The sequence below is a fragment of the Mobula hypostoma genome, chromosome X1 (genome assembly GCF_963921235.1).
Source record: "Mobula hypostoma chromosome X1, sMobHyp1.1, whole genome shotgun sequence".
NCBI classification, from domain to species: domain Eukaryota; kingdom Metazoa; phylum Chordata; class Chondrichthyes; order Myliobatiformes; family Myliobatidae; genus Mobula; species Mobula hypostoma.
In genome coordinates, this window is record NC_086128.1 from 36,616,648 (window position 1) to 36,640,644 (window position 23,997).

Genomic DNA, 23,997 nt, shown 5'->3' on the forward strand with positions numbered 1-23,997 from the left:
GAGGAAACCAGAAAAAAACCCACACATTACATGGAGAAGATACAATTTCCACACAGACAGTGTTGGAGGGGTTGAATGGATCTGGGGATCCCTGGAGCTGTGAGGCAGCAGCTTGACTATATTGTAAGTACATCAACTAACATAACATATTAACATACCAACATTATGCAAACACTAAACCCATCGTGAACTTGTAATGCTTTTCACAGCTAATATTAAAGCAAGGATTATACTGTGGTCTGTCTTCTCAGCCTGAGTCTCCAGGTCATAGATGTCAGCTACGTGTCTTCATAATCATCATCATAACATTGTATGCCTGAATTCCTGAAATTATCCTTCTGTATCAGAAGGGAGAATACTGCTTATGACACTACCAGTGAGAAGAGATACACATTTCACACCTATCTAAAAATGAGCCAGACTCCATTGGCTGCTCGCCCCAATTCTGTCTGCAGAGCCTCTGCATGAAGTTCGCTGGCAAACTCATTCAGAGCACCATAAAACCTGGGCAAGTCACTTGGCGTAGGATAATAATACTTAGCACTGAACTGTGATGTTCTGACACAGAAGGCTCTTGAAGCTAATACGAGACATAACATTAGAAAGCGTGTTTGAAATAGTTTATAAATGTAACACAGGAAGTATCTGTCGGGAAAACAGGCAACATAATTGAAAGCCTCTCCCACCCTGATTATCTTCCTTTCCCTTTCCGTCAGGCAGAAGATAAAGTTTGAAACCGTGCATCACCAGTCTCAAGGACAGCTTCTATCCCACTCTTGAACTGACCTCTTCAATAATAAAGATAACTCATAATCTCTGAATCTACCTCACAGTGGCCATTGCATTGTCTACCTGTACTGTACTTTCTCTGTAGTCGTAACAGCTACACTATATTCTGCCCTCTGGTGTCATTTTTCCTTTTGAACTACTATGATATACTTATGTTTGGAATGATCTGCATGGATGGCAAAACCAATGTTTTTCACTGTATCTCAATACATGTGACAATAATAAACTAAATACCAAAGGTAATGTGAAACTTGATATAAGTTTGCACAATGAAATTAACTGTATGAGAAATCTTATCTCTTCCTTCTTTTCTACTTCCATTTTATTCTCATTCCTCTCCCAATCATGAAATTTATAAGAAAATTCAATTATATGATCTTTAAAACTACAGTGGTCCAGAAACAAAAACTCTGCGTGAGATATCTTGGCTGTTAAACGCTTCATTAAAAGTCAAACTCAAGGCTCAGAATCCAAATTCAATACTTTCTGGACATATTTTGTAATTATTTCTATTAAATTATCTGCATAAAGGAATATTGCTTTTTTCATATGAAAAATTTGGACAACTTCAGCTAGAAAAAGTCCATGAGGGCAACATTGATTTGAAATGACAGCAGCACTCTCACATTTTGAGACACATGAGGTATGTATACACTTGACTCCAGGGAAGTATGCACAATACCCGAGCTGATTGTCTGGGAGGGAACAAAGTTCAAAGCTCAAGGTAAATTTATTATCAAAGTATGTCACCAAATACAACCTTGTGATTCATTTTCTTGCAGGCATTCACAGTAAATACAAGAAACACAATAGACTAAATGAAAGACTGCCCCCTACAGGATGGACAACAACCAATGTGCAAGAGACAACAAACTGTGTAAATACAAAAAGAAAATAATAATAATAATAATAAATAATAAATAAATAAGCAATAAATATCAAGAACATGAGATGAAGAGTCCTTGAAAGAACTGCATGGTCATAATTTATTTTGCACCAGTCTTCGTTGTGGAAGACATTAGCAATATGCCAGAAATTCGAGAGTGTCAGGGGGCAGGTGTGAGTGTAGTCGCTTTTACTAAGGGGAAGGTGCTTGGGAAGCTGACAGGTCTGAAGGTAGATAAGTTACCTGGACCAGATGGACTACATCCCAGGGTTCTGAAAGAGGTGGCTGAAGAAATTGTGGAGACATGGGTAATAATCTTTCAAAAATTCGAAGAAGGAGTCTGAGAGTCTGAGTGGGAGTGCCGAGAAAGAGATTTTTGAAATTTTCGTTATTTTTTTTCTCCAACGGCTTTCTGAGAGGCGGGACTGCGCAGGCGTGTGACGTCGGGCAGTGCAGCGCGGCAGATTTAAAAGGGCAGACATCCTGCTTCGGGTTTGATTCGAAGAAGGAGTCTGAGAGTCTGAGTGGGAGTGCCGAGAAAGAGATTTTTGAAATTTTCGTTATTTTTTTTCTCCAATGGCTTTCTGAGAGGCGGAACTGCGCAGGCGTGTGACGTCGGGCAGTGCAGCGCGGCAGATTTAAAAGGAACAAAGCCTCATAGAGCGGGCAGCGTAGTTTGCAGGCGGCGGAGTGAGCCGGGAGCAGAGTGAAGACTTAAGGGCTTCGGCTCACCGGGCTTAGGCGGAAGCGGGCGAGGCGAGGAAGGTTTGACATTCATTTCCTGTTGCTATTTGAGGAGAGGGGCATTATGACTGTGAGGGCAGTTTGCTGTTCTCGGTGTCAGATGTGGGAGGCCCTGGAGTCTCCAAGCCTCCCGGACGTCTACATCTGCGCCAAGTGCATCGAGATGCAGCTCCTAAGGGACCGCGTTACGGAACTGGAGCTGCAGCTCGATGACCTTCGTCTGGTCAGGGAGAGCGAGGAGGTGATGGAGAGGAGTGGAAGGCAGGTGGTCACGCCAGGGCCACGGGAGGCAGACAAGTGGGTCACGGTTAGGAGGGGGAAGGGGAAAAGTCAGGTGATGGGGAGTACCCCGGTGGCTGTGCCCCTTAACAACAGGTACTCCTGTTTGAGTACTGTTGGGGGGGACAGCTTACCCGGGGGAAGCGACAGTGGCCGTGCCTCCGGCACAGAGTCTGGCCCTGTAGCTCAGAAGGGTAGGGCAAGGAAGAGGAGGGCAGTTGTGATAGGGGACTCGATAGTAAGGGGGTCAGATAGGCGATTCTGTGGACGCAGTCCAGAGACCCGGATGGTAGTTTGCCTCCCTGGTGCCAGGGTCCAGGATATTTCTGATCGTGTCCAAGATATCCTGAAGTGGGAGGGTGAGGAGCCAGAGGTCGTGGTACATATAGGTACCAATGACATAGGTAGGAAAAGGGATGAGGTCCTGAAAGGAGAATATAGGGAGCTAGGAAGGGAGTTGAGAAAAAGGACCGCAAAGGTAGTAATCTCGGGATTACTGCCTGTGCCACGCGACAGTGAGAGTAGGAATGCGATGAGGTGGAGGATAAATGCGTGGCTGAGGGATTGGAGCAGGGGGCAGGGATTCAAGTTTTTGGATCATTGGGACCTCTTTTGGCGCAGGCGTAACCTGTACAAAAAGGACGGGTTACACTTGAATCCGAGGGGGACCAATATCCTGGCGGGGAGATTAGCGGGAGCTACTGAGGTGACTTTAAACTAGAATGGTTGGGGGGTGGGAATCAAATTAAAGAGGCTAGGCGTGAGGAGGTTAGTTCACAACAGGCGGATGGGAACCAGTGCAGAGAGACAGAGGGGTGTAAAGTGAACATAGAAGCAAAAAGTACAAAGGAGAAAAGTAAAAGTGGCAGGCCGACAAATCCAGGGCAAGCATTAAAAAGGGCCACTTTTCAACATAATTGTACAAGGGCTAAGAGAGTTGTAAAAGAGCGACTGAAGGCTTTATATGTCAATGCAAGGAGCATTCGTAATAAGGTGGATGAATTGAAAGTGCAGATTGTTATTAATGATTATGATATAGTTGGGATCACAGAGACATGGCTCCAGGGTGACCAGGGATGGGCACTCAACGTTCAGGGATATTCAATATTCAGGAGGGATAGACATGAAGGAAGGGGAGGTGGGGTGGCGTTGCTGGTTAAAGAAGAGATTAACGCAATAGAAAGGAAGGACATAAGCCGGGAAGATGTGGAATCGATATGGGTAGAGCTGCGTAACACTAAGGGGCAGAAGACGCTGGTGGGAGTTGTGTACAGGTCACCTAACATTAGTAGTGAGGTCGGAGATGGTATTAAACAGGAAATTAGAAATGTGTGCAATAAAGGAACAGCAGTTATAATGGGTGACTTCAATCTACATGTAGACTGGGTGAACCAAATTGGTAAAGGTGCTGAGGAAGAGGATTTCTTGGAATGTATGCGGGATGGTTTTTTGAACCAACATGTCGAGGAACCAACTAGAGGGCAGGCTATTCTGGACTGGGTTTTGAGCAATGAGGAAGGGTTAATTAGCGATCTTGTTGTGAGAGGCCCCTTGGGTAAGAGTGACCATAATATGGTGGAATTCTTCATTAATATGGAGAGTGACATAGTTAATTCAGAAACAAAGGTTCTGAACTTAAAGAAGGGGAACTTTGAAGGTATGAGACGTGAATTAGCTAAGATAGACTGGCAAATGACACTTAAAGGATTGACGGTGGATATGCAATGGCAAGCATTTATAGGTTGCATGGATGAACTACAACAATTGTTCATCCCAGTTTGGCAAAAGAATAAATCAAGGAAGGTAGTGCACCCATGGCTGACAAGAGAAATTAGGGATAGTATCAATTCCAAAGAAGTAGCATACAAATTAGCCAGAGAAAGTGGCTCACCTGAGGACTGGGAGAAATTCAGAGTTCAGCAGAGGAGGACAAAGGGCTTAATTAGGAAGGGGAAAAAAGATTGAGAGAAAACTGGTAGAGAACATAAAAACGGACTGTAAAAGCTTTTATAGATATGTAAAAAGGAAAAGACTGGTAAAGACAAATGTAGGTCCCCTGCAGACAGAAACAGGTGAATTGATTATGGGGAGCAAGGATATGGCAGACCAATTGAATAATTACTTTGGTTCTGTCTTCACTAAGGAGGACATAAATAATCTTCCAGAAATAGTAAGGGACAGAGGGTCCAGTGAGATGGAGGAACTGAGTGAAATACATGTTAGTAGGGAAGTGGTGTTAGGTAAATTGAAGGGATTGAAGGCAGATATATCCCCAGGGCCAGATGGTCTGCATCCTAGAGTGCTTAAGGAAGTAGCCCAAGAAACAGTGGATGCATTAGTGATAATTTTTCAAAACTCGTTAGATTCTGGACTAGTTCCTGAGGATTGGAGGGTGGCTAATGTAACCCCAATTTTTAAAAAAGGAGGGAGAGAGAAACCGGGGAATTATAGACCGGTTAGCCTAACGTCGGTGGTGGGGAAACTGCTGGAGTCAGTTATCAAGGATGTGATAACAGCACATTTGGAAAGCGGAGAAATGATCGGACAAAGTCAGCATGGATTTGTGAAAGGAAAATCATGTCTGACGAATCTCATAGAATTTTTTGAGGATGTAACTAGTAGAGTGGATAGGGGAGAACCAGTGGATGTGGTATATTTGGATTTTCAAAAGGCTTTTGACAAGGTCTCACACAGGAGATTAGTGTGCAAACTTAAAGCACATGGTATTGGGGGTAAGGTATTGGTGTGGGTGGAGAATTGGTTAGCAGACAGGAAGCAAAGAGTGGGAATAAACAGGACCTTTTCAGAATGGCAGGCGGTGACTAGTGGGGTACCGCAAGACTCAGTGCTGGGACCCCAGTTGTTTACAATATATATTAATGACTTGGATGAGGGAATTAAATGCAGCATCTCCAAGTTTGCGGATGACACGAAGCTGGGCAGCAGTGTTAGCAGTGAGGAGGATGCTAAGAGGATGCAGGGTGACTTGGATAGGTTGGGTGAGTGGGCAAACTCATGGCAGATGCAATTTAATGTGGATAAATGTGAAGTTATCCACTTTGGTGGCAAAAATAGGAAAACAGATGATTATTATCTGAATGGTGGCCGATTAGGAAAAGGGGAGGTGCAACGAGACCTGGGTGTCATTATACACCAGTCATTGAAAGTGGGCATGCAGGTACAGCAGGCGGTGAAAAAGGCGAATGGTATACTGGCATTTATAGCGAGAGGATTCGAGTACAGGAGCAGGGAGGTACTACTGCAGTTGTAAAAGGCCTTGGTGAGACCACACCTGGAGTATTGTGTGCAGTTTTGGTCCCCTAATCTGAGGAAAGACATCTTTGCCATAGAGGGAGTACAAAGAAGGTTCACCAGATTGATTCCTGGGATGGCAGGACTTTCATATGAAGAAAGACTGGATGAACTGGGCTTGTACTCGTTGGAATTTAGAAGATTGAGGGGGGATCTGATTGAAACGTATAAGATCCTAAAGGGATTGGACAGGCTAGATGCAGGAAGATTGTTCCCGATGTTGGGGAAGTCCAGAACAAGGGGTCACAGTTTGAGGATAGAGGGGAAACCTTTTAGGACCGAGATTAGGAAAAACTTCTTCACACAGAGAGTGGTGAATCTGTGGAATTCTCTGCCACAGCAAACTGTTGAGGCCAGTTCATTGGCTATGTTTAAGAGGGAGTTAGATATGGCCCTTGTGGCTACAGGGGTCAGGGGGTATGGAGGGAAGGCTGGGGCGGGGTTCTGAGTTGGATGATCAGCCATGATCATAATAAATTGCGGTGCAGGCTCGAAGGGCCGAATGGCCTACTCCTGCACCTATTTTCTATGTTTCTATGTTTCTAAAAATCACTGGATTCTGGAATGGTTACAAAGGACTGAAAAATTGCAATCATTACTCTACTCTTCAAGAAGGGAGAGAGGCAAAAGACAGATCTTAATAAGCCAGATAAACTATCTTCAGTGGTTGGCAAGATGTTGGAGACAATTGTAAGGATGAGGTTTCAGGGTACTTGGAGGCCGAAGTCAGTATGATTTCCACAAAGAGAAATCTTACCTGACAAATCTGTTGGAATTTTTTTAAGGAAATACCAGGCAGGATAGACAAAGAAGAGTCAGTGAATTTGTTTGCTTGGATCTTCAGAATGGCTGGGACAGATTAGGAGAATGGGCAAAGAGGTAGCAGATTGGAACAAAGAAAGTTCACAAGAATGATCCTAGGAATGAAATGGTTAATATTTGAAGCGTGCTTGATGGCTCTGGGCTTGTACCCACTGGAGTTTAGAAGAATGAGAGGGAATCTCATTGAAATGTACCGAATATTGAAAGGCCGAGATCGAGTTCTTGTGGAGAAGATGTTTCTTTTAGTGGGAGAGTCTAGGTCCAGAGGACACAGCCTCAGAAAAGAAGGATATTCCTTTAGAACAGAGATGAGGAAGAATTTCTTTAGCAGAGTGGTGCGAATCTGGAATTTATTTCCACAGCTGGCTGTGGAGGAAGAGTCATTGGGTATAATTAACGTAGAGGTTGACAGGTTCAAAGTTCAAAGTAAATTTATTATCAAAGTACATACATATCACCATATACAACCTGAGATTTGTTTTCTTGGGGACATACACAGGAAATCCAAGAAACATAATAGAGTCAATGAAAGACCGCACGCAACAGAGCATACAAACAACCAAAGTTCAATGTAAATTTATCATCAAAGTAGATACATGTCACCAGATAGAATCCGGAGATCCATTTTCGAGGGGGAATACTCAATAATCTGTAATAGAATAATAACCATAACTGAATCAATGAAAGACAGCACCAAGTGGGTGTTCAACTAGTGTGCAAAAGACAACAAACTGTGCAAATACAAGAATAAAGAAATAATAATAATTAAATAAATAAGCAATAAATATTGAGGACATGAGATGAAGAGACCTTAAGAGAGAGTCCATAGGTTGTGGGAACATTTCAAAGAAGGGACAAGTGAAGTTAAGTGAAGTTATCCCCTTTGGTTCAAGAGCCTGATGGTTGAGCAGTGTTAACTGTTCCTGAATCTGGTGGTGTGAGTCCTGAGGCTCCTGTACCTTCTTCCTGATGGCAGCAGCAAAAAGAGAGCATGTCTTCGGTGGTGGGGGTCTCTGATGATGGATGCTTCTTTCCTGCTTTGTGCAGACGTGCTCAATGGTGCGGTGGGCTTTATCCATGATGAAATGGGCTGTATCCACTACTTTTAGTAGGATTTTCCAATCAAGACCATTGGTGTTTCCATATCAGGACATGATGCAGCCAGTCAATGTACTCTCCACTACACATCTATAGAAGTTTGTCAAAATTTTAGATATCATTGCTGAACTTTCGCAAACTTCTATGGAAGTCAAAGCACTGCTTTCTTCATAATTGCACTTACGTGCTGGGCACAGGACAGATTCTCTGAAATGAATCAGGTTTCTGATTAGTAAGGGCATTAAAGGTTACGGGGAGAAGGCAGGAGTAAAAGATTGAGAAGGAAAATGAATCAGCCATGATAGAATGGTGGAGGAGTCTCGATGGGCCAGATAGCCTAATTCTTTTCCTATGTTTTATGGTCTTATGTTCTAAGTGCCATCGTTGATGAAGTGGTAAATCGGTTGCTCTCTTGTGTGAATATAAAAGATCTTATGAAAGTGGGGAGGGAAGCTATTCCTGGATTATTTTCCAAAGTTTTATCACACAATCAACAGTATTAAATCAGATCTTTTGGTTATTATTTTGAGAGATTGCTGTGTACACATTTTCTGCTATGTATTCTTCATTATAGCAGTGAGTAAACTTCAAAATTGGATGTGGGATTTTCAGAAAAGGATGTGCAAGATGCTATATAAAGCAACATTTTGCTTTATTTCCGTGGTTCACAACCCTCACATCTTGTTGGATCCAGTCAAGAGATAAATCTCAGTGGATGAAGCAAGAGGGCAGTTCTCGAAACCCCTGTTACTGAACAATATGCATACAGGATATTTATGACTAGTAAGTTTCCTGTTAAGATTTTGACAGTGTATCATGCCGGAACTTGCTTTTCCTGGAATTAAGCTTTTGTTAACTGCTAGAGGATACCAATGGGTTAAAGTTACATATAAGTCTACCCTCCTTTCATCAGATTCTGCTCCAATTTGAAGCATTCAGTCCGGTGGCACAAATGAGCTGCCCAGGAAACATAACCTTGTTATATCTAAGCTGGAGACAAACCTGGGGCAATGATGTCGGAACTATCACACAGAAACACGAGACTTTACAGCTTGCAGAGTCCTTTGGAAAGTACAACGTTGTTGAAAGACGGAAGCGCTTTGTTCATCTTTTTAAGGTAAAAAAAATAAGATAAATAACATTGGCATGGCAACAGCAATGACGTTTGACTTTTGATTTGCATCTCCGTGTGTAAAGTGCAAGTCTGCTCCTAGCATGCAAAAACACATTGATCATATCTGTCAACAGAAAGGGCATGAACATTCGTCCTCAGTTCCCAACAGTCTTCCTTTATTTCACAGCATGTTTGTGATTTTATGTTTGATTTCCTTGTGCCTATATATGATTTTAAGCCATTGAGCTAAAACACATCTTTGTTTGAGAGACATCAGCTGGGTTATGTGGTTTAAAACAATGTGGTAGCAAAGAACAGTCAATAATTGTTAGTGATTTTGTGTTGCTGCCGGAGTTACCTACGCAATAGAACCTGCTAATTTGTCGAAACCTGGTCACTATAAGTATCAATATTGAGAACTAACAACAATGTTTAAAAATTGGTAGCATACATTACATATGTTAGTGAAGAGAGAGAGATTGAGGCCAGTCAATTTTACATAGTGATAGAACAACAGCAACAGCCTTTACAATGGTTTTCATTGGGTTCTGCTGACTTCGCTGGAATCGATCAAGTGCCCAGTCCTTAATGCATATAATTCCACTTTATTTTATATTAATTTTATTTATGTTATTATAATCCAATGCTCACCTGATAAGAGAAGACCTTATCCTAACCAGACTGCCATCCTAAACCTCAGTGTGAGACATTTTGGGAAAAGAATCTGGAATTATTGTACATCCATCCACACCCAGGAGAAAGTAGCCACTGTGTAACCCAAATGTAGGTGCTACAGTCAGGTATCAGCAGGTGAGACTGGAAAGGAACACTGGAAACCAAACATATTTGACCTTTAACCTGCCAACACAACCAAATACTAACGTCACTTATTAGCATGCAGAGGGGTCATTCTGTGAATGGCTTGGGTATAGAGTTGTTCTTTCTCCCCCACCCTGCATATCCTTTACATCCTGTGTTTTTCAATGTCCCAAATGCGGCAGGTTTAGAGGATCAGTGGCAAATAAAAGAATGTTCAAATGTCCATCACAGTGATGGATGAGAACAATGCTGCCGAATGCAATGCTTTTCCTCTTGGCACCAATTGACAACAGCAAGCAGTCTTAGGTCAGACTTGGGTCAGGACCAGTGTAAAGTCCTTGGTCCATGACTGACAGCTCCTTAAAATGTGAAATCCTAACAACTCTTAAAAGTGGCTGGAAGTGTTGAAGCCTTTCTTGTTTAAACCATACTGTGCTCAACCAAAATCTCCAAGTATACCTAAAAGGAGAGGCCGAGGGATCGGCTCTGAGCCGGTACCTGGTGGGATGTAAGCACTGTGCCGAGGTGTACAAACCAAAACATCAGCTGCAAACTCACTCCCAACAAATCATTGGGCTGATTTACATAAAGATGATAAGTCACATTTCCTGCCAACAAATTCGTTTAATTGGTCCACAATCCAAAAAACTATAAGACGCAGGCCATTCAGCCCACCACATCTAGCACAGTCACAAGCTACCCGACCTAATCCCACCTTCCACTATTAACTCCATAAGACTGTAGTTTGCAGCTCCTCAGGTACCTATTCAAGGACTTTTTAAGAGACACAAGAGCACGTAGATGCCGGAATTTGAAGCAAAATATGAACTGTTGGAGGAAGTCAGTGAGTTCCTGGTGGGAATTGCACATTTGATATTTTGCATTGAGACCTTTCAACTATTTTTTTTTAATTGTATCAAGGTCCCGCATATATTTATGCATCTGGATTAGTCTTCCTTCAGCCTCTTTTCCAAAGAAAACAATCCTTCTTTTCCAATCTTTCCTCAAATCTAAAAAGTCCAATTTCTGGCAGTATTCTCAGAGTCAAGGGGCATAACCGCTTCAAGAGGGTTTCAGATTGTCCCAGGTGATCAAGAGAAATAGAGGGCTAGATTCCTTGGGTCCATCAGTGTTGGCTGAGTTCCAAATTAATTCAAGGTGTATATCCAAAGGGCAGAAAAAAAATCTGAATTTCAAGCTCTGTGCAACTACTTGGCACCTGAATGTGAGGCTGTTTTTACAGGAGAAAGCCATCCATCACTCAATAAGATTGTGCTGATCTGCTAGTGAACTCAGCTCCGCTCTGCAGTCAATACTCCATTAACCCTCAACTCTCCAAAAATCCATCCTTCTCAGCCTCAAATATAGTCACTGACTTCATCCTTGCAGCTCTCTAGGATAAAGAATTCTAAGGTTCCATGAGTCACTGATAGAAGAAGCATCCTGCTCATCACTGTTTTAAGGAAATGACCCCTTATTCTGAAAATGAGCTCCATAATTCTCGAATCTCTGCTGAGGGGAACCAATCCTCCCAGTAAGTGCCTTGCCCAGGGCAGGGAAGTCTAAATCTGGAGGGAATAGCTTCAGAGTGAGAAAGGAATAATTTAAAGTTTTTCCGCACAGAGGGTGGTGGGCATGTAGTACGAACTGCCCGAGGAAGTGGTAGAGGTGGGTGTAACTACAACAATTAAAAGACATTTGAGCAGGTACATGGATACAGAAGTTTAGAGGGATATGGGCCAAATATAGGCAGCTCAGAAAGATACCTCAGTTGGCCTGGACAAGTTGGGCCAAAGGGCTTCTTCCATTGCTCTATATCTCTATGAATTTAGTCATATCACTTGAACATTGTAAATGCAGGAGAATGGGAGCTGAGTATATTGTAGCTAAAGAGACCTTTCTTGGTGCCAGCATTCACTAATCTAGAAATTCAGCAAGATCATGTTTGCTTTTCTGAAATTAGACACCACAAAAGCACCCAAATGTTAACATAGCAAAAAAAAAATTACAAACAGGGCCACTCCTGAAACCAGCATTATTCCCTTTGCCGGTGCCTCAGCAGTACTAATGGTGCCATGTAACAGTACCATGAATCCATCTGCTGCCTCCTGTCTAAATTACGTTAAAGCTGAAAATAATTTGCCAAGGCTTACTAGGGAGACACTGCCAGTGATGCATCGGCCCAGATTGTTAATCCACTCCACTGATAGGCTGCATCTCAGCTTTCTGCTGTGAATAAGAACCTACTTTGAGAGAATTTGGTTCTTCCTGGTCCAACTTAGGGTTCCTCTCAATTTCACAGAATATTATTCTATAAATTATCAATAAGTACAAATTTACAACAACTTACTGCAAACCAGCTATCCACAAAATAGTTTAAAAATTGGACTTAATGGCATGTAAATGCTTGCCTTGTTCTAGAACTACAATATATATATTTGAATCATTAACTAAGCCTGCTGAACTTAGGAAGTAAAAACTCCCTGAGCTTGTTGTAGAAAACCCCCACAAACCATCATCACTAATTGAGGTTGTGCCACATGATTGCTGGCTGATAATGGCCAATTATGGAATTTCCCAACAGTCTTAAAAATGTTTATGACCAAGTGGTGAGCAATTTTGTATTTTTAAAGCCACAACATATCTATCTAATAAAAATCTGTATTAGTCATCATTTGTCATTTGATTTAGATTTTTACCCTATTAATAGGCAAAATCTGAATGGGTGTTATAAACTAGCTGGCAAAGATTCCATTGGTCTAATCAGAATATTTTTATCCCAAACATTCAATATGAGTACTTCCTACTTAAGCAATTTGTTTTAGATCTTTTCTGTTCCTCAGAATTCATATCCAAAAGTGTGTGTGAAATAATGGAATCGGTTCAACTTATCTAATATAATTTATCTTGTGATCAACATGCTTTAGTTCAAGTTCAAGATCAAGTTTAATTGTCATACAACCATGCACCTGTATACAGTTAAATGATACATCGATCCTCTGAGGCCAGGGTGCAAAGCACAGTTCATACAGTACTGTGTGAAAGTCTGAGGCACCCTAGATTTTTTATCTGGTTTCAGATGGTACGGCCTCTACAGAGCCCTGATCTCAACAGCACCGAGGCTGTCTGGGATTACCTGGAGAGACAGAAGCAAGCGAGACAGCCAAAGCCTGAAGATGAACTTTGGCAAGTTCTCCAAGATACCTTGAACAACCTACCAGGCGATTCTCCTAAAAACTGCACGACAGCATACCGAAGAGAATTGACGCAGTTTTCAAGGCAAAGTGTGGTCTTTGTACTGTTTACTGCTCTTTATAGTAAATCTTTTGATATTTAGAAACTTCTCATTTCATTATTTTTGACAGCATCTTTGCTTTACAGGTTTTTACTTACATGTGCCTAAGACTTTTGCACAGTACTCTATAGTCATGTGCAGCACATATACTGTAGCTACGATTCAGCAGACACAGTTACAAAATAATATCAGCACAAGTCCCTAAGTGGCATGCCCTGAAGACTGACAGGTTGACATAAAGTACGAGGTGCATGATTGTGTAAGACAGTATAATGTCACTGGCACTATTATAATAAAACAGTCATATAAATATGTGAAACAGCAACAATAAAAGATGAAAAATGACCAGTGCAGCATGAGACTGTGTCTGTGAGTTGGGTAGTGGGGGGCGTGCTGTTGAGGACAACAGAGCATTCAGACAGGGAGTACTTGTGTGCTGGGTGGCAGCAGGGCATTAAGAAGATTAACATCCTGCGAGAAGAAGCCGTTACCCAGCCTGACAGTTCTGCTTCTTAAGCTGTGGTACCTTCTGCCCGATGACAGGAAGTCAGTGAGGTGGTGGGAAGGATGAAAGGGATCTTTGACAATGTTGGAGGCACTGTGTATGCAGCACTTCTGATATATGCCCTGAATAGAGGGCTGGGGCAGCTGATAGACAGCAATGAAGATTTTCAGCAGACCTCATTATCCGGTGCAGGGTGCAGAGTGTTGCAATTCCCATATCAGATGATGATGCATCTGGTTAGCACACTCTCAATGGTGCTCCAGTAAAATATGGTGAGAATAGGGGGCGGGGGTGGGGTGGTTGGCAAGATTCATTGGTCTCCGTCTCCTCAGGAAGTAGAGGTGCTGCTATGCTCTGTTGGCTAAAGAGTTGGTATTGAGGAACCAGGTGAGATCATCACTAATTTGCAAAACCAAGAAACTTGGTGCTCCTGACTCTGTCCACAGCGGAGCTATTGATGTGCAGTAGGGAGTAGCCAGCCTGCGCCTCCCTGAAGTCCACTATCATCTCTTTAGTCTTATCCATGTTGAGACTCAGATTGTTGTGTTTACACCAGTCCGCAAGCCTCACTACCTCCCCCCTGTATGCCGTTTCATCATTATTGCCGATGAGGCCAAGCACTGTTGTATCAACGGTGAACTTAGTGATGTGGCCAGAGCTGGATTTTGGAGTACATTTGTGCATTCGCAGTGTGAACAGCAGTGGGTTGAGCACGTGGCCCTGGGAGGGCACCAGTGCTCAGCATAATGGAGCCAGCGATGTTGCTATGGGGATGGACAATTTTCCCATGAGCTTCTAGGGAATGACTGTATGGAAAGCAGAAATGAAATCAATAAACAATATTCTGACACAGGAGGCACACCTTTGTCCAAGTGGAACAGGATGGTGCAAAGGGAAAAGGGTATGGTATAATCAGTGAACCAATTTGGACCATATGCAAATTGGTAATAGAAACATAGAAACATAGAAAGCCTACAGCACAATACAGGCTCTTCGGCCCACAAAGCTGTGCCTAACATGTCCTTATCTTAGAAATTACCTAGGGTTACCCATAGCCCTCTATTTTTCTGAGCTCCATGTACCTGTCCAGGAATCTCTTAAAAGACCCTATCGTATCCACCTCCACCACCGTTGCCAACAACCCATTCAATGCACACACCACACTTTGTGTAAAAAACTTACCCCTGACATCTCCTCTGCACCGACTTCCAAGCACCTTAAAACTGTGCACTCTTGTGCTAGCCATTTCAGCCCTGGGAAAAAGCCTCTGTCTATCCACACGATCAATACCTCTCGTCATCTTACACACCTCTATCAGGTCACCTCTCATCCTCCGTCGCTCCAAGGAAAAAAGGTTGAGTTCACTCAACCTATTCTCATAAGGCATGCTCCCCAATCCAGGCAACATTCTTGTAAACCTCCTCTGCACCCTTTCTATGATTTCCACATCCTTCCTGTAGTGAGGTGACCAGAACTGAGCACAGTACTCCAAATGGGGTCTGACCAGGGTCCTATATAGCTGTAACATTACATCCGAGCTCTTAAACTCAATCCCACGACTGATGAAGGCCAATAGACCATATGCTTTCTTAACCACAGAGTCAACCTGCGCTGCAGCTTTGAGTGTCCTATGGACTTGGACCCCAAGATCCCTCTGATCCTCCACACTGCCAAGAGTCTTACCATTAATACTATATTCTGCCATCATATTTGACCTACCAAAACGAACCAACTCAGACTTATCTGGGTTGAACTCCATCTGCAACTTCTCAGCCCAGTTTTGCATCCTATCAATGTCCCGCTGTAACCTCTGACAGCCCTCCACACTATCCACAACACCCTCAACCTTTGTGTCATTAGCAAATTTACTAACCCATCCCTTCACTTCCTCATCCAGGTCATTTATAAAAATCACGAAGAGTAGGGGTCCCAGGACAAATCCCTCAGGCACACCACTGGTCACTGACTTCCATGCAGAATATGGCCCGTTTACAACCACTCTTTGCCTTCTGTGGGCAAACCAGTTCTGGATCCACAAAGCAAGGTCCCCTTGGATCCCATGCCTCCTTACTTTCTCAATAAGCCTTGTATGGGGTACCTTGTCAAATGTCTTGCTGAAATCCACATACACTACATTTACCTTCATCAATGTGCTTAGTCACATCCTCAAAAAATTCAAACAGGCTGGTAAGGCACGACCTGCCTTTGACAAAGCCAGGCTGACTATTCCTAATCATATTATGCTGCTCCAAATGTTCATAAATCCTGCCTCTCAGGATCTTCTCCATCAACTTCCCAACCACTGAAGTAACATTCACTGGTCTATAATTTCCTGGGCTTTCTCTACTCCCTTTCTTGAATAATGGAACAACATCCGCAACCCTCCAATCCTTCGGTACATCTCCCGTCCCCATTGATGATACAAAGAACATTGCCAGAGGCTCAGCAATCTCCTCCCTCACCTCCCACAGTAGCCTGGGGTACATCTCGTCCAGTCCCAGTGACTTATCCAACTTGTTGCTTTTCAAAAGCTCCAGCACATCTTCTTTCTTAATATCTACATGCTCAAGCTTTTCAGTCCGCTGTAAGTCATCCCTACAATCGCCAAGATCCTTTTCTGTAGTGAATACTGAAGCAAAGTACTCATTAAGTGTCTATGCTATATCCTCCAGTTCCATACACACTTTTCCACTGGCACACTTGATTGGTCCTGTTCTCTCACGTCTTATCCTCTTGCTCTTCACATACTTGTAGAATGCCTTGGGGTTTTCCTTAATCCTGTCTGCCAAGGCCTTCTCATACCCCCTTCTGGCTCTTCTAATTTCTTTCTTAAGCTCCTTCCTGCTAGCCTTACAATCTTCTAGAACTCTATCATTATCTAGTTTTCTGAATCTTTCGTAAGCTCCTCTTTTCTTCTTGACTAGATTTACAACAGCCTTTGTACACCATGGTTCCTGTACCTTACCATCCTTTCCCTGTCTCATTGGAATGAACCTATGCAGAACTCCACACAAGTACCCCCTGAACATTTGCCACATTTCTTCTGTACATTTCCCTGAGAACATTTATTCCCAATTTATGCTTCCAAGTTCCTGCCTGATAGCCTCAAATTTCCCCTTACTCCAACTGAATGCTTTCCTAACTTGTCTGTTCCTATCCCTCTCTCATGCTATTGTAAAGGAGATAGAATTGTGATCACTATCTCCAAAATGCTCTCCCACTGAGAGATCTGACACCTGACCAGGTTCATTGCCCAATACCAGATCAAGTACAGCCTCTCCTCTTGTAGGCTTATCTACATATTGTGGCAGGAAACCTTCCTGAACACACCTAACAAACTCCACCCCATCTAAACCCCTTGCTCTAGGGCAATTCCAATCGATATTTAGGAAATTAAAATCTCCCATCACAACAACCCTGTTATTATTACACCTTTCCAGAATCTGTCTCCCTATCTGTTCCTCAATGTCCCTGTTACTATTGGGTGGTCTATAAAAAACACCCAATAGAGTTATTGACCCTTTCCTGTTCCTAACTTCCACCCACAGACACTCCGTAGACAATCCCTCTATGTCTTCCTCCTTTTCTGCAGCCGTGACACTATCTCTGATCAGTAGTGGCACGCCCCCACCTCTTTTGCCTCCCTCCCTATCCTTTCTGAAACATCTAAAACCTGGCACTCGAAGTAACCATTCCTGCCCCTGAGCCATCCAAGTCTCTGTAATGGCCACAACATCATAGCTCCAGGTACTGATCCACGCTCTAAGCTCATCCGCTTTGTTCATAATATACCTTGCATTAAAATAGACACATCTGAAACCATCGGTCTGAGCGCGTCCCTTCTCTATCACCTGCCTGTCCTCCCTCACGCACTGTCTCCAGGGGTCTAGTGAAGTGGGAAGGCAGGATTTAATGCAGTTCATGACCTGCTGCTTAAAGCAATTCATTATTATTGAGGTCAGTGTCACTGGGTAGTAGTCACTAAGGCACAATACAGTCGGCTTCTTGAGCACTGGGATGATGGTGGTGTCCCTGAAGCCTACGGGGACGGGTGTCTGATCCAGGGAGATGTTGAAAATGTCAGTGAGACCACCCGCCGGCTGGGCTGCACAGTCTCAGAGCACAAGTCTCCAAGACTTTACAGTTCAGAAATCCCGATGGTTAAGCATTTAGCTCACTGGGTGCTGAATCCTGCACTCCCTGTAATACACAGAAGCCTCAGTTCTCAAACTGCATTTACCACACTGAGGCCCAGCTTAGCAGACTATTGATACAGCTCAAGAGTTGGGCATTCTTTGGCCAGTTTGGTAGCTCATGGACCACCGCAACAGATAGTGGACAGCTTTCTATCCAAACTCATAGCAGAAGGTAAGGCAATGAAAAAGACTTTTAGGTGGGGCTCTAAAACAGCTTTGCAACAATGGAGACTGTTTCCAATTAATTTGTTCCAGAAATGATGACCATTCTTAGTGTTAAAAGAGGAAATGTAAGAAGACATAAGAAAAAGGAGGTGAGGCAAATCAGCCATCAGAAAACAATGAGCATGTCATCTGGTTCATAGGCATCACCTAATTCCTGAAAAACAAACACCAAGTATATAGATGTAGGCAAAAATTCTAGTACTTGTTTCAACTGGTTAATGATCCTTTACTCGTACTGCACAAAGGATTCTTCTTCCATAGGAATATATTCTTCACACATTATATAATAAATTTAAGATCAAGCCTTTTAGACGATCAATTGCAAAAAATAAAGGGTAGAAAATCACAATCTGTTTGTCATGCTTAAACCATGATGAAGAAACAAATGTGCCTTAAACTTGCTTCTGAGAGTCACTTCCATTTGCTTCAGTGGAACTGAATTTCAGTGGAGGTATTCAATGTTGCTTCAAGAGGCATCTGGTGCTTACTGCCCAACACACTGGAATCTGAAATGGCATGCCCTTCAAGCAACTCAAAACTTATTATGGCATGCATGAGATGCCTGGTATCAACGCAGCATAAAGTTGTTTAAGTTGCATGATAAAATCAAATTCCATTTTTATAACAGAGATTGCTGGAATTCTAACCAGGACTTTGGGGAGAACATTCCACAATTCTTTCCATTTTGTCAGTAACTTTTAATTGTCAGGGTTATCCACTGTGGGGGAGTTTAAACCCACGATAACACATAGTTTTCACAGACATTTTCAAAAAGTGTGTCAGAAACATGACACAAAGCTGTCAACTTCTGGATTTAGCCCAAGTGCCTCAGGCAAACGTTTTGCAATGCCCGGGAGAAATGGAGGCTGGTAACTTGAATGTGCCTAATACATATTGGCATGGGGCACTCCAATGGGAGCAAACACCAGGTCAAAGAATAGATTTAGTAACAAAGAGACACAGAGTCATTACATAGTAGAGAAAAAATACGAGAAAATTTGCAAAATGTTGCCGGGACTTGAGAACCGAAGCTATAGGGAAAGGCTGACTATATTAGCACTCTATTCCCTAGAGCATAGGAGAACAAGGGAGATTTGATAGAGGTATACAACATTATGAGGGGCATAGACAGGGTAAGTACAAGTAGGTTTTCTCCACTGAGATTGGCTGGGACTACAATTAGAGGTCATGGGATTAAGGGTGAAAGGTGAAATGTTTAAGGAGAACATGAGGGGAAACTTCTTCACTCAGAGGGTGGTGAGAGTGTGGAACAAGCTGCCTGCACAAGTGGTGGATGCGGGTTTAATTGCAACATTTAAGAGAAATTTGCATAAATACATGGATAGGAGGGGTATAGAGGGCTATGGTCCAGGTGTTGATCGATGGAGCTAGGCAGAATAACAGTCCAGCATGGATAGAATGGGCCTAAGGGCCTGTTTCAGCACTCTAGTGTTCTATGATTCTATGACTCTATAACGCCCACCATGTCCGTGCCAAACATCATATGGTCATCCATACTAATTCCACGCCAGCCAAAGGTCTGTAGCCTTCTGTGCCCTGAAGATTCAAGTGCTTATTTAGATACACACATTTTATGAGAGTATTTACCTCCACTACCCCCTTGGGCTGTGCCTTTCAGATTCCAACCACCATCTGGGTGGAAAGAATTCTTCCTCAGATCTCTTCCTATCACCGTACCCGTTAAACCACAGCCCTCAAGTTTTAAATAGCTCTGCTCTGGAAAAACGTTTCTTACTGCTTACCCTACCTATGCCCAGCATAAGTGTTGCATGTGAACTTGATTTCAACATTTAAGAGAAGTTTGGATAGGTACATGGGTATGGTCCGGGTGCAAGTCGATGGGAGTAGACCCTTTAAATGTCTGGGCACAGATTAGATGGGCCGAAGGACCTGTTTCTGTGTTGCATTTTTCTATGACTCTATGACGATGACTTCTTTTAGCCTTCACCAATAAGTTAGGCAAGCTGAGCATGGGACAATACAATTCAGGAATTCTTGAGCTGGTACTGTGTCCATAATACAGATTATTCAAACAACTGAACATGCAAGCTCTTACTCTAAGTTAATTAAAGTTATATAAACAAATCCCAGATCATTGCAATTGGTTACTTTCTGACAAAGACAGTTACTTGTAAGAACTGATATCGTGGCTGGCATTGACAATTAAGACCATTGCGTAATTAATGTGTAATGACATCCATCTTGGCAGGTTATATATCTGGCATTACTATTACTATGGTAATAGTATTTGTATTTAATTATCTTATATAATTCTACCGACAGCAACATTAATTAAGTTAAAATAATATCTCTGAAAATGTAACACAGCAATTAAAAATAAGCTTGAGACAGAAAACTGTTACTTTTTTTAAATTCATACATGAGATGGAGACATGAAGGAAGTCAAACCTTCTATACCCGCTGTTAATTGACTTTAAGAAGGTGCTGGTGGGCTACTACTTAAACAGCTACATTCCTTATGTGTGACAGTCCTCTGGGAGAGCTATTGAAGATGGTGGTTCTAGGATTTTGACTAGTGATTATAAAGGTAATTCTCAAGTCATGACTTGGAAAGTAATTTGCAGTTGCCCTCTGTTGCCCTTGTCCTGCTAAGTGGTGGAGCTCTTGGGTTTAATAATAGCTGTAAAATAAAGGAAAATAAATCTACTTTTTAGATTTTCCAATTTCTTATCCACTTAACTTTGCTATAAGATGACATGTTGTCTCTGGAAAGTCACACAATGAGATGTAGCTCATCTCGGTGCTATCAGTAAGTAAAAAAGAAAAAGAACAGCCTTGGGATCAAACTTCTGATTCTACAGAATTCGGCAAGCCTCAACTGTGGTATCTCCTACTAATGACCAGGCTTCTGGCACAGGACAATAGATTTAATGATCTGTGATGCTGATGTGAAGCAGGACAGCACATTAGGATTCAGAGGTTAACGGGTACCACGGCATCTCCCACCACACAAAAATCTGTCACTCCTGCTGACCCGCTAATTCACATTCCCAATATGATCTCTTGACATACAAATTCCTAAAGTGCACCCTTTGGCATCCAAACTCAAGTATGCAAAAAAAGAAGGCCATTTGGGTGAGATAACAAAGGGCAGTCTGGTTCCATCTCCACAGGCACATGGAATCAATTTGAGGGCCAAAATCTATAATGAAAACCCACCCTATTTACATCACATCTGCTACCTTTGATTATGTATTACATGTGTAAGTAAATATTGGAAACTCTTAACAGACCACCATTCCATGGGGTGGGGGAGACTAGATGTTTGGAATTACACACATTTAAGCAGGGTAGTCTTTACAAGAATACAGTTTGACTGTCAAATATTTCTGTCCTGTTTCTAATTTACTTTTGATTAACAAGAGGAACCATTTCATTGCTTTCTCCCCAGGGAGAGATTCCTTTGGTGGTTGTGGCTATTTGGCATCAGACTTCCTATTCATCAAAGGGAGTGAGTTACATTACTCTGTTGTATTCTACTCAATTCTTGATGCACTTATTTCAGCTGTAGAAGAACATTCCTTTCAGTTAAGTTTTAAGCTCTTACCTTCCTTCTTGAGACAGGTCCAATATGTCCAAAGCAAAATGCCAAACAGTTCTCTGCTGTTTAATAATTTTATATAGAAAAGAGCATAAAATGTAAATAAATAGAAATAAAATGGATACATTTTTGGAAATAGTATTATTAACTTATATACTGTAACACCAGCAGCATTATATAAGATAATTAAGCACTACAGGTACTGCAATAGTATTGCCTGATATATAAACTGTCAGGATGGATCTCATTGCAAATCAATTAAACAATAGTCTTTTAACTATCAATATCAGCTGTAACAAGTACTTTTCTTTGTCTGAAATTAAACACAGTTACAATGATTTGGGAATGAGTACAATAAAAATAACCAGAAAATGTGAAAATGGTCCAGATTCACTAATAATTAATGGTTTGGTTGATGCTCCTCATTATTATTAGTTTCACAGAAATCAGTCCCACGGAATGCTATAGATTGTCATATACAAAAATAACATAGTGAGTCTGGTTTGTAATCGACAGAATAATCAGAATCAGGTTTATTATCACTGACCTATGTCTTAAAATTTGTGGTTTTGCAGCAGTAGTACAGTACAATGCGTAAAAAGCACCATAAATTACAATATGAAATATACACTCAGTGGCCACTTTACTGGGTACACCTGTACACCTGCTCGTTAATGAAAATACTGTATCTAAGCAGCCAATCATGTGGCAACAACTCAATGCATAAAATCAAGAGGTTTAGTTGTTGTTCAGAACAGATAACATAATGGGGAAGAAATGTGATCTAAGTGACTTTGACCGTGGAATGATTGCTGGTGCCAGACGGGGTGGTTTGAGTATCTCAGAAACTGCTGATTTCCTGGGATTTTTCATGCACAACAGTCTCTAGAGTTTACAGAGAATGGTGCAAAAAACAAAAAGCATCCACTAATATAGTGTGAAAAGAGAGCAAAATATATTCAGGTAGCGTTCATGGATTGGTGCATTGTCTGTTCAAAAATCTGATGGCAGCAGGAAAGAAGCTGTTCCTAAAACATTGAGTGTGTGTCTTCAGGCTCCTGTACCTCCTCTCTAATGGTAGTAATGAAAAGAGGCATGTCCTGGGTGATGGGGGTCCTTAATGATAGATACCATCTTTTTGACATATAACCAATATATTGACCACCTAAAGAATGTGTCTTACAAACTCATGAATGGTTCTTATTCATGAGGAGGACTGTTCACTTAATACTTCAAAGGTAGAGAAACATTATTGAGGAGGCTGAGATTATTTTCTAGTCAGGGCAGAAAGGGTGAAGGTAACAGATGTCCTGTTTTAGTCAATAGATAAACTATATTTTCCAATTCAGATGAATTATTCCTCCCTCTCTCCTACCTCAGGATTTGATGGACTCTGATTCTACGCCTAACCATTGCAATGCCTTCTGTTTTAATTACCTATGATGTGCACATCCAGCAGAGATCACAGGGCAGTGAAGTAAAGCCAGTAGATGCTGGAAATACTCTGTGGAGTTCATATTTCAGGGCATTGACTGGTCCAATGAAAGGTCATCAACCCGAAAAAAAAAAGAAATTCATCCTTGGTCCCATTTGCTAAATACACAACCTGGTAATAATTTCACATTGGATTCCACTTCTAAGTGTGTTCCCACTGAATTGATGACCTAAAGAAGAGGACAAAGTTCATCTGCCTTTATATCACAAGTTTTGCACACACAACCAAGAATAAATTACTACCATTTAACTCCATATCTTTCTCCATGGTTTGTGCTTGACCAGCAGATCACTTTCAGCTTTTTCTGTTTCTATTTCAAATTTCCAGCATCTGCAGAGTTTTCAACTCGCCATGGACAGTCCCAAGCCCGGCTGTGAAAGGTGGAGGGTTGGGCATGGGGCTAGAAACCTCATCCCATAAAAACCCAGCACTACAGAAACGCCAACAGAATCTCCAAAATCTTCATCCCTGGGAAAGGATCGACCTTCAATAGGCTACACCATAAAAGACTGAAAAGACTGGCTCAGGACAGAGGACTCCATGGAGCTGCTGTCAGCGGCCTATGCCCCAATAGGGGCAATGAGCTTAAGAAGAAGAAGCAGTATTTTCCTCTTACAGTCCCCTGACATTGCCTGAAATCTGTTCCATCGATACTGCAGAAATGTAAAGTAAATACTGGAACTTTCACCCACTGTTTTTGGACTTGTCCCAAACTTCAGGCATACTGGAGTGATATTTTGGGTGAAATGGAAAAGATTCTGAAGATAGAGCTTGAAATGGACCCAGTGTCTTTTCTCTTAGGCTTACCCAGCAGTCATATTATTAATGCACAAAC

General features: G+C 42.1%; 1 long non-coding RNA gene across 1 annotated transcript in view; it reads left to right on the plus strand.

Moving 5' to 3' along the window:
- Window positions 1-8,874: 8,874 nt before the first annotated feature.
- The window catches only part of LOC134340425 (uncharacterized), a 33,209-nt gene continuing 18,086 nt past the window's right edge, over window positions 8,875-23,997 (plus strand). The window contains exon 1 of the long non-coding RNA XR_010016552.1: window positions 8,875-9,047. This is a non-coding gene — a long non-coding RNA (uncharacterized LOC134340425). The remainder of the gene's footprint in view (window positions 9,048-23,997) is intronic.